The sequence below is a fragment of the Heterodontus francisci genome, chromosome 17 (genome assembly GCF_036365525.1).
Source record: "Heterodontus francisci isolate sHetFra1 chromosome 17, sHetFra1.hap1, whole genome shotgun sequence".
In the NCBI taxonomy this organism is placed as follows: Eukaryota; Metazoa; Chordata; class Chondrichthyes; order Heterodontiformes; family Heterodontidae; genus Heterodontus; species Heterodontus francisci.
In genome coordinates this window covers 91,640,465-91,652,981 of record NC_090387.1, presented here as the reverse complement: position 1 = coordinate 91,652,981, position 12,517 = coordinate 91,640,465, and positions in this window count along the sequence as shown.

Genomic DNA, 12,517 nt, shown 5'->3' with positions numbered 1-12,517 from the left:
ACTGAGATGAGGAGAAATTTATTCACTCAGAGGGTGGTGAACCTGTGGAATTCTCTACCGCAGAAGGCAGTGGAGGCCAAGTCATTAAATATATTCAAGAAGGATATAGATATATTTCTTAATGTCAAAGGGATCAAGAAATATGGGGAGAAAGCGGGAGCAGGGTACTGAATTACACAATCAGCCATGAATTTTTTGAATGGCGGAGCAGCCCCGAAGGGCAGAATGGCCTGCTCCTGATTCTATTTTCGCTGTTTCTATGTTTCTATTACTTCTTTAAAGGAATGGGAAATCTGCCTCCTTAAACTTTGACCCCAAAGATCACTCCAGGGGGTTGAAAACAATTAGATGGGAGCCCTGCCTCCTGCACAAAATACAGCCTTTGGTCTATGTCAGGTGACCAAAGTTTCTCTCCAGTTGTTTGTTCATAAATGGTGTTTGATGGTGTGCCCATTATGAGACAATGGGTTTGGACATTGCTCACCTCGATGCCATCGTAATAAAGTGGTGTTTATCACACCCTTTATCTTGAGTTTGAGTCTGGAGTCTTTATGTCTGCCAACTCATTGTTAGCTCAATGTGTTGAAGAGGGGTTGCCATTAATACTGAATGGACCATTTACATTTCTAATGCTTTTTTCAACACTTGATCAGATATGACAATTGATTCAGAGTTTCAGCAGTTACCATGCATATTTGCAGTACAGGAGAGGTCACCTGACCTCTTACTTTGTCTTGTTTTGCAGCAAAAGGTTCCGTTTTGAGTCCAATTCATCAGTTCATGTTATAGTTCATAATTTGTCATTGCTCCAGCGTGACAATACACTTGTAATTGTCTTTATTTAAGTTTAAGGCACAAGGTTTGGACCCAAATTTCTCACCCGCAAACTGAATGTGAACTTCTATCGTGTTATGATCACTTATAATTAGTACTTTGGACCTGTCCTCACAAAATAAGAAGGTGCTCTGCTAATGTCACAAAATAAACTAAATGAAAGGGAAGTGTTAAAAGTTAGGCAACTGACAGTAGAAATTGCTCGTGGTCTGGTTGGGATGCATCTGAAGTTCTTGAGATAAGTAAGTGTGGAAATAATGGAGGCTCTCGCCAAAATCTCCCAGTCCTCCTTTGGTATGAGAGTAGTGGAAGAGGACAGGATGAATATAAATGTTATACCCCTGCTCAGAAAATGACAGAGGGCTAAACCCAGAAAGCAAGACCAGTGAATCGAACCTAGATGGTAGGGAAAAGTTAGAGCAATAATAATCCATAATAATATATATGATCACTTGGAAATTATGTGTTCAAAAATAAAAACAAGAACTGATTTTTTAAAGCAAATGGTGTTTGATAAACTTTATTAAGTTAGTTAAAAAAGTAAGGGCATGGAAGATGAGAGTAATGCAGTTAATGTTGTGTTAATTGACTTTGAAAAGGCTTTTGATAAAGTGCCTCATATTATACCTCTTAATGAATTTGCAGCCAATAGCATTAAAGTGGCAGAGTGCACAGGAAACAGGTTGTGGGGCAAAAAGCGAATAGTTCAATAGAATGTTTGTTTTTCAGGCTGAAGAGAAGTTGACAGGTGTATACCCCCAGGGTGGAATTAGCATTCCTGTTGTTTTTGATGTATATTAATGAAATACATCTGAGTCCACAGGACATAATTTCAAAATCTTTAGATGAAACAAAGTTCAGAAATGTAATCCCTGGATTATAGCAGCAGACTTCAGGGGAACATAGGCAGACTGGTAACATCAGCACAATAAAGCAATGGATTTTTAGAATTAGAATAAGGAGACACAATATGAACAAAATGTACAATTTGAAAGGTGGTGCTGAAACAGGGATCTGGAGACTGATATGCTCATATATTTGAAGATCGTAGGGTAAGCTGATAAGGATGCAAAAATGGATCTTGGCATTCTATATAGAGTCCAAAAGCAAGGACATTAACCGAACCTTGCATAAACCAATGATTATGTCGGGGAATAGAGGAAAAAATTGGCAAGTCATGCTGCAGCTGTACCGAACCTTAGTTAAGCTACACTTGGAATATTGCGTACCATTCTGGCTGCCACACGACCAGAAGGATGTGGAGGCTTTAGAGAGGGTACAGAAGAGGTTTACCAGGATGTTGCCTGGTCAGGAGGGTGTGAACTATGAGAGACATTGGATAAACTGGGATTGTTTCCATTGGAACGACGGAGGTGGAGGGGCGACATGATAGAGGTTTACAAAGTTATGAGTGGCATGGACAGAATGGATAGTCAGAAGCTTTATCCCAGGGTGAAAGAGTCAGTTACTAGGGGACATAGGTTTAAGGTGCGAGGGGAAATGTTCAGAGGGGATGTGCGAGGCACGTTTTTCAGAGAGAGGGTGCTGAGTGCCTGGAACTTGCTGAAGGGGGAGGTGGTGGAAGCAGGTACGATAGTGATGTTTAAGAGGCATCTTGACAAATACATGAAACGGATGGGAATAGAGGGATATGGACCCCGGAGGTGCAGAAGGTTTTAGTTTAGACAGGCATCAAGATTGGCGCAGGCTTGGAGGGCCGAATGGCCTGTTCCTGTGCTGTACTGTTCTTTGTTCTTTGTGGTAAGCTGGACAGGTTTTTTGTGATGTTGTTGTGATCTCTACCGTCTCTCTCCAGAGAGATACTTTTTAAGGTCTTTTCGTTACTAGGATTTTAACCCCTTTATGTTTTACTTGTCAAATAAACAGACAGTGACAGACTTTCTTGTAGGCTTAAACCATAAAATTAACTATTTATTATACAATATTCATTACTGAAACAGTCCCAAGCTCACCCAAGCTTGTATTCACTCACATGCACATGCCCAAAAACAGATAAAGAGAAATAGGGTATGTGGTTTGAAGTGAGGTAGATGTGCAGCATTCACAGGAAACCTGTTGAATCTTCTCAGAGGAGAGTTTCTTTTTTAAAGTTTCAGGCCTGGGTTGTTTGTCACTTTCAGTTCTCTGCTGCAGCAAGTTGATGGGTAAAATTTGCAGCAGAGATTGTCTTTTGTTTTTGCTGGATCCCTTACAGCTCTCAGTTGGACAGACTTTTAGTGATGTTGTTGTGATCTCTACCCTCTCTTTTCAGAGAGATACTTTTTAAGGTAAAAATCTCTCACATGTTGCCTCTGTTAGGAGATGCATGGCTCCCTTCATATGTTGACCAACAGTAAACCAGGATGTGGTTGCTTCACACCTTCTTTGTTGCAGAAGAACCCATTGAATTAAGGAATGTCTCTTGATGGTTTCAGGATGGGTGTAATTGGCACCTCTTAACTTGGAATGCATGCTTTTGTCCTTAACAGACAGTGAGACAGTTTGTGTATACAGGGCCAGTCAGCCTGTCCTCCGGCAACCACTTTGCAGCGTTTTAAAAGGAAAAGATACTTTTGTATTTTTTTTTAGTGTGGTTCTGTATTTACATTGCTGCACTTCTCGTGAGCATGACACCTCCCCCAAAAGGGGAAAAAAGATGTTCCTTGGATTTCATTTTTATGTTTTTTTGGTTTAGAAAGGAAGTGACAAGGTCACAACACTGCACATATTCTGTACTCCTGATACACACACCTCAATCTTACAACTGCTAAAGCTGGAATTGTCTGTTAATAACCAGTTTTTGTTCAAGTTTGAGATTTTCATCATTCTTTCTTTCGATGAGGCACAGTTATAATTGGATTTCTTTTTTGGGTGTTGAAGTTTTGCCCCAGTAAAACTTCTGTTTTGAAAATTTGGTGTTTTCTATTCATTTGCCACTTTTAAATCCCAGTCATGTGGTGTTGAATGGGGTTGGTTTTCTATTTCATCGATTTGCAATACTTCACAAGATACCTGGAGAGACAACTTTTCTGTTCCAAGGTTTGTAATATGCAAATTTCCGTTGCTGCATTGTTTCTGCCTGTTGACCATTAGGCTATGGGCAAATTTCACCAACTGTTCAACCTTAACCCCTTTAATAAAAGCAAAATACTGCAGATGCTGGAAATCTGAAACAAAAACAAAAGTGCTGGAAATACCCAGCAGGTCTGGCAGCATCTGTGGAGAGAGAAGCAAAGTTAATGTTTCAGGTCTGTGACCTTTCATCAGAACTGACAAAGGTTAGAAAAGAATTAGTTTTAAGCAAGTGAAGGGGAGGGGGTGCGGTAGAGAACAAAGGGAAAGGTGTTTGAAAGGGCAGGAGAGATTAACTAACAAAGTTGTCCTGAAACAAAGGCAAAGAATGTGTTAATGCTTGTGGTGAAAGACAAAGAATTAGTCCAGAGGGAGTGTTAATAGCGGAATAATGAGCAACTCTGAGTACATGGAAAACAGGCACATGGTTAAAAAATAAAATATTTTAAAACAAGCCAGTCATGCTCTGAAGTTATTGAACTCAATGTTCAGTCTGGAAGGCTGTAGAGTGCCTAATCAAAAGATCAGGTGCTGCTCCTCGAGCTTGCATTGATGTTCACTGGAACAGTGGAGCATGAGAGCAGGGAGCTGTGTTGAAATGACAAGCAACAAGAAGCTCATTGTCATGCTTTCGGAGTTCAGCAAAGTGGTCAACCAATCTGCCCACTGCGGAGGAGACCACATTGTGAGCAGCGAATACAGAATACTAAATTGAAGGAAGTACAAGTAAATCACTGCTTCATCTGAAAGGAGTGTTTGGGGCCTTCGATAGTGATGAGAGAGAAGGTAAAAGGACAAATATATAAACTGGATGGTTTTCTTTTAATAAAAAATAGTCAACAGATGAAACTCTCTACCGAGCAAAGGCGGTCGAAGGGTGCTGCCACCGCCCAGTAAATGGGACCTGGAACATGTTGTGATAGGAAGGGAAGGTGCCGTGGGAAAGGAACGAGGTGTCAAGTCTAATGGAGGAATGGACCAGGGTGTCACGGAGAGAACAGTCCCTTTGGAATGCTGACAGGGGAGGGGAGGGGAAGATGCATTTGGTGGTGACATCACACTGGACATGGCGGAAATGGTGGAAGATGATCCTTTGGATGTGGTGGCTGGTGGGGTAGAATGTGAGGACAAGGGGAACCCTGTCGCAGTTCTGGGAGGGAGGGGAAAGGATAAGGGCAAAAATATTGGAAAGGGGCCAGACATGATTGACGGCCCTGTCAACCACAGTGGAGGGGAATCCCCAGTTGAGGGAAAAGGAAGACATATCAGAGGTGCTGTTGTGGAAGGTTGCATCATCAGAGTAGATGCATCGGAGATGGTGAAACTGGGAGAATGGAATGAGGTCCTTACAGGAGGCAGGGTGTGAAGAAGTGTAGTCGAGGTAGCTGTGGGAGTCGGTGGGCTTATAATGAATATTAGTAGACAGCCTCTCCCCAGAGCTGGAGACAGCCAAGTGAAGGAAGGGAAGAGAAGTTTAGTTTAGAGATACAGCACTGAAACAGGCCCTTCGGCCCACCGAGTCTGTGCCGACCATCAACCACCCATTTATATCAATCCTACACTAATCCCATATTCGTACCACATCCCCACCTGTCCCGATATTTCCCTACCACCTACCTATCCTAGGGGCAATTTATAATGGCCAATTTCCCTACCAACCTGCAAGTCTTTTGGCTTGTGGGAGGAAACCGGAGCACCCGGAGAAAACCCACGCAGACACAGGGAGAACATGCAAACTCCACACAGGCAGTACCCAGAATTGAACCCGGGTCGCAGGAGCTGTGAGGCTGCGATGCTAACCACTGCGCCACTGTGCTGCCCACTGCGCCACTGTGCTGCGTTGGAGATGGACCATGCAAAGGTGAGAGAAGGGTGGAAATTCGAAACAAATTTGATAAAGTTTTCCAGTTTGGGGTGGGAGCAAGGAATGGCACTGATGCAGTCATCAATGCACCCGAAAAAGAGTTGGGGCAGGGGGCCTGAGGAGGACTGGAACAAGGAATGTTCGACATATCCCACAAAAAGCCAGCTATAACTGGGGCCCATGTGAGTATCCATAGCAAGACCTTTTACTTGAAGGAAGTGAGTGGTGTTGAAGGAGAAGTTGTTCAGTGTGAAAACATGTTCAGCCTCTTTATAGCTGCTTCAATGGCATGTGGATTTAATAGTTCAGGTTCTGGTAACTTGATAATTCTTCAGTCGAGGGTGACAGTTGTCATGGAACTGTTTTTTTTTTTCTCTTTGCCTTTGTCGCAGGACAGCTTTGTTGTTTAATCTTTCCTGCCTTCTGCCCTATCAAACACCTTTCCCTTTGTTCTCTTCCCCATTTCGCCGCACCCCTTCCCCCCCCCCCACCCCCCCCCCCCCCCCCCGCACAGCCGCCACATGCTCAGAACCTAATTCTTTTCTAACCTTTGCCAGTTCTGATGAAAGATCACAGACCTGAACCGTTAACTCTGTTTCTATCTCCACAGATGCTGCCTGACCTGCGGAGTAATTCCAGCACTTTTTGTTTTTATTTCTGATGTCCAGCATCCGCAGTATTTTGCTTTTATTTTATTTTTTTTTTCCCTCTGTAGAAAACATTGTGCCTTTAAGACTCTGTTTAAAATCAGTGTGCTCGCAGCAAGCTTGTATCCTAGGAAACAGCAGGAGAGAGAAAGCCACGTTCTGTAATGTATCACTTTGACTGTGTGCAAAGACTAGCTAAAACCAGTCTGATCTGGAGTTCAGTGAAGCGTGCTTACTGAAAGGAAGGATCCCTCTCCCTTTGCTGAAAAATCTACATTTATCTCCAAGCTGTGTACTGCCGAAGGAGAGAAAAACCCTGGAAAACAACAGTTGCATTGTTGGAAGTCGTAAATTCCTTTGTCACTTCCAAACTCTAAGAAATCTCTGCTTCAGGAGTGACTCTCTGTTGTCTTTTGTGTTTGCTGGAATTCTTAGTAAAGTTTCTACTGAAAGACTACCAATTTTAGAATACAAATAGTTCTGTTGTTATACTCCTTGTTGAAAGAACTGTGTGATGCCTGCTGCAACTGAAATGCTCTGAATACCTATCCCTTAAATACCGTGCATCGAAATCGCCGGGAGATTGCTAGTGGCATTTCCTTATTCTACTCTGGGACATCTCATCAACTGGGAACATAAATCTCCAGGACTAACAACCCAGCTAATTATTTATTCCTAAGAAAGTCATTTTTTCAAACTGGATAACCATAGGTTTTTAAATGTATTTGTGTGTGCATGAAGGTTAGGATAATATGAAGTTATAAGGTCTTTCGATATAAATTGATCAAAATAGTGTTTAAGATTTAGTTTATTAATAAATAGTTAATTTGTTGTTTAAAGATACCTGGTTTGGTGTATTTTATTCTGGGGGTTAATAAAGTGTTTAATTTGGCTCTTTTCCGGTAGGTGGTAAAACATTAATAATATGCTATTACCTGAGGCGTGATGGGACTGAATTGACAGTGCGTTGCTCGGTCACAACACAGTGCATGATAAATTGTTTTTTTTCACACCTGTGAGGCATCTGGGTTCTCCTTCTGCACTTTGTCCTTCGTGAGTACTGTATCTGTTTTGCTGTGTTAAGTTAGCTTTGGATTTAGAATCTGAGCCTTTGATTCTTCTTTGGGCACATCCGCATTGACCTCACTTTTATTTTTCTTGTGGCTTTCACAAGTGTTGTTTACCTGAGGATATTTTATCTTCCCTATTCCCTTTACTTCGGAGATGATTTCCTCCCCCAATCTGCCCCATGCCCTCTGGGGCATTACTGCTCACAGGTGATATCTTGGCCTTTTTAAAATCTACTGGCCCCATCTTGGTTTTTTAAAATTCGACTGACTTTTCAATCTGTACACTGAAATTATCTTCAGAGACATATAATATCTACCACATTGTAATATTATTGGGTTGAACATTAGCAACTTGAGATGCACAGATGACACTGCAATGATTTCTAAACTCTAGAAAATAAAGGCCCAGTCTATTTAATCTTTTCTCATATGACAATCTCTCCATCCCAGGAATTAGCTTTATGATCCTTCATTGCACTCCCTCCATGGCAAGTATATCTTTTGTAGGTAAGGAGACCAAAACTGCACACAATACTCCAGGTGCAGCCTCAACAGAGCTCTATATAATTGCAGTAAGACATCTTGACTCCAATCCTCAAATCCTCTTGTAATTAAGGCCAACATACCATTTTCATTCTTAATTGCTTGCTGCACCTGCATGTTAGTTTTCAGTGCCTCACGAACAAGGACACCCAAGTTCTTTTGAAGTTCTACACTTCCCAGCCAATCACCATTTAAGAAATACTCCGTGTTTCTATTTTTCCGACGAAAGTGGATAACCTCATATTTCTCCACATTGTATTTCATCTGCCAAATTTTTGCCCACTCACTTAGACTGTCCAAATCCCTTGAAGTGTCTTTGGATTCTCCTCACAACTCACCCTTCCAACTAGATTTGTGTCAATTACCGCCCCATCAGTCTACTCTCAATCATGAGGACAGTGATGGAAGGTGTCATCGACAATGCTGTCAAGCAGCACTTGCTTAGTAATAACCTGCTCAGTGACGCTCAATTTGGGTTCCGCCAGGGCCACTCAGCTCCTGACCTCATTACAGCCTTGGTTCAAACATGGACAAAAGAGCTGAACTCAAGAGGTGAGGTAAGGGTGAGTGCCTTTGACATCAAGGCCGCATTTGACCGATTATGGCATCAAGGGCACTAGCAAGACTGAAGTCAATGGGAATCAGGGGGAAAATCTCTCTGCTGGTTGGTGTCGCAAAGGGAGATGGTTGTGGTTGTTGGAGGTCAATCATTTCAGCTTCAGAACATCACTGCAGGAGTTCCTCAGGGTAGTGTCCTGAGACCAATCATCTTCAGCTGCTTCATCAATGACCGTCCTTCAATCATCAGGTCAGAAGTGGGGATGTTCGCTGATGATTGCACAATGTTCAGCACCATTCATGACTCTTCAGATACTGAAGCAGTCTGTGTTCAAATGCAGCAAGACTTGGATATCAGCTTGGGCTGATAAGTGGTAAGTAACATTCATGCCACATAAGTGCCTGGCAATGATTTCTAAGAGAAAATCTAACCATCTCCCCTTGACATTCTATGGCATTAAGATTGCTGAATCTCCCACCATCAACATACTGGATTTGCTATTGACCAGAAACTGAACTGGAGTAGCCATATAAATACCATGACTACAAGAGCAGGTCAGAGGTTAGGAATCCTGCGGTGAGTAACACACCTCCTGACTCCCCAAAGCCTGTCCACCATCTACAAGGCGCAAGGCAGGAGTGTGATGGAATACTCTCCACTTGCCTGGATGAGTGCAGCTTCAACAACACTCAAGAAGCTCGACACCATCCAGGACAAAGCAGCCCGCTTGATTGGAACCCCATCAACAAACATTCATTCACTCCACCACTGATGCACAGTGGCAGCAGTGTGTCCCATCGACAAGATGCACTGCAGTAATGCACCAAGTCTTCTTTGACAACACCTTCCAAACCCATGACCTCTACCAATTCGAAGGACAAGGGCAGCAGATGCATGGGAACACCAACACCTGCAAGTTCCCCTCCAAGCCTCACAGCATCTTGACTTGGAATATATCGCCATTCCTTCACTGTCATTGGTTCAAAATCCTAGAACTCCCTTCTTAACAGTACTGTAGGTGTACCTACCCCACATGGACCACAGCGATTCAAGAAGGTAGATCACCACCACATCCAAAGGGTAATTATGGATGGGTGATAAATGCTGGCCTCGCCTAGAAAAGCATCTTGTATGCATTCCAGGATTTCATCGTCCATAGCATTAGTCCTAGTTAGGTTTACCCAGTCTATAGGTAGACTGAATTCCCCCATGATTACTGTATTACCCTTGTTGCAAACACCTCAAATTTCCTTATTTATACTGTGCCCTACATTAACAGTACAGTTGGTGGCCTATAAAAAGAGGGCAGTAATTTTATGCGATTTTAACTACCCCAAAATTAACTGGGATAGTTCTTTTGTGAAAGGAATTAAGGGGGCAGAATTCTTGAGGTACGTTCAGGAGAACCTTTTGCTCAGTATGTAGCAAGTTCAACAAGAGAGAGTGCAGTTTTGGACTTATTTTTTGGAAATGAAGCTGGGCAGGTGGAAGGAGTGGCAATGGGAGAGCATTTTGGTTCTAGTGATTATAATTCAGTCAGTTTTAACATAATTATGGAAGAGGACAAGGATAGAACAAGAGTTAGAGTTCCCAATTGGAGGAAGGCAAATTTTACTAAGCTGAGGATTGATTTAGTGAAAGTGGACTGGAAACAGATACTTGAGAAGGTAAATCAGTGTCAGAGCAGTGGGAGGCATTCAAAGGGGAGATTCAAGGGGTTCAGAGTAAACATGTTCCCACAAAGAAAAAGGATGGTATGGCCAAATCTAGAGCCTCATGGGTGTCGAGGTGTTTACAGGCTAAGGTAAGGCTGAAGAGAAAAGCTTATGTCCAACAGCGAGAACTCAATGCGACAGAAAGCTGAGAAGAGTATAGAAAGTGGAGGGTGAAATCAAAATGAAATTAGGAAAGCAAAGAGAGGGCATGACAGAATATTGGCATGCAAAATCAAGGTGAATCCAAAGATATTTTATCAATACATTAAGAATAAGAGGATAACTAAGGAAAGAGTAGGACCCATAAAAGCCCAAAAAGGTAACCTATGTGTAGGGACGGAATATGTTGGTATGGTTCCTAATGAATGCATTGCATCTGTCCTCACAAAAGAGTGGGTTGATGCAGGTGTTGAAGTTATAAAGGAGTGTGAAGTATTGGATGTGATTAACATAGGGAGAGAAGAATTATTCATGGGATTAGCATCCTTGAAAATGGATAAATCACCAGGGATGGATGAAATGTACCTCAGGCCAGGGAGGATGTAGTGGAAGGTCTGTCCATCATTTTCCAGTCCTCACTGGATACAGGTGTGGTGCTGGAGAATTGCTAATGTTGTACTTTTGTTTACAAAGGGAGCAAGGGTAATTTCAGGCCAGTCAGTCTCACCTCAGTAGTGGGCAAATTATGGGAATCAATTCTGAGAAACAGGATAAACTGTCACTTAAAAGGGAACAGATTAATCAAGGATAGTCAGCATGGATTTGTTAAGGGAAGATCTTGTTTGACGAATTTGATTGAATTTTTTGAAGAAGTAACAAAGAGGATTGATGAGGGTAATGCAGTTGATGTGGTCTACATGGATTTTAGCAAAGGTTTTGACAAGGTCCCACATGGCAGACTGGTTTAAAAAAATAAAAGCCTATGGAATCCAGGGAAATGCAACAAGCAGGCAACCTGCCAAGGATGAGGCACAAGAATTCCATCACATGGACATTAAATTTCAAATTGTTTTTGGGAAGAAGAGAAGGCCTATTACAAGGGGTTGCGAGGCCCCTGGCCAGAAAGACATTTTTGCATATTCACAGACTGTGTTTGGGAACAAAGGAGCTATCCCCTGCTCCAATACAATCCACAAAGTGACGTGGTCAGACCAGTAGTCACATGACTAACTGGGTAGTGCAGAGTTTGAACTGAGAGGTTTAAATTGGAGAGACAGTGTTTGAACTGGCGTGAATGTCCACAGATCCCTGAAGGTAACAGGATAGTTTGATAAGGTGGTTAAGAAGGCATATGGAATCATTTCCTTTATTAGTCGAGGTATAGAATATAAGAGCAGGGAGTTTATGCTGGAACTGTATAACTCATTGGTTAGGCCACAACTTGATTACTGTGTGCAGTTCTGGTCACCTCATTATAGAAAGGATATAATTACACTAGAGGAGATTTATGAGGATGTTGTTAGGATTGGAAAAATACGGCTATGAGGAAAGATTGGATAGTCTGGGGTCATTCACCTTGGAATAGAGAAGGCTGAGGGGAGATCTGATTGAAATGTGCAAAATTGTGCAGGGCCTGGATAGAGTGGAGGTGAAGGGCCTATTTACCATCGCTGAGACGTCAGTGAATAGGGGACATAGATTTCAAGTGATTGGTTGAATGATTAGAGGGGAAATGAGGAAATATTTTTTTCACCCAGGGGTGGTGGGGGTCTGGAACTCACTGCCTGAAAGGGTAGTAGAGACAGACATCCTCCACTCATCGAAAAGGAGTCTGGATATGCATCTGAAAAGCCATAACCTGCAGGGCTATGGAACAAATGGTGGAAGGTGGGATTAAGCTGGGTGGCTTGTTTTTCAGCTGGCATAGACACAATGGGCCAAGTGGCCTCTTTCTGTGCCATAAACATTCTACAATTATATGATTCTAAACAACTCCGACCAATGTTTGCTTCCACCTGTACTTCTCAGCTCTGCACAAACGGATTCTCCATCTTGATCCTTCGATCTAAGATCCTCTTTCTCTGATGCACTTATCTCATCCCTTATTAACACCACTACCCGACCTTCTTATCCTTTTTGCCTATCCTTCCTGAACGTCGAAAACTCTTGAACATTCAGTTCCCAGCCCTGGTCACCCAGCAGCCATGTCTCTGTAATAACAATTAGATCAAATCTGTTTACTTCTGTTTGTGCTGTCAATTCATCTACCTGTT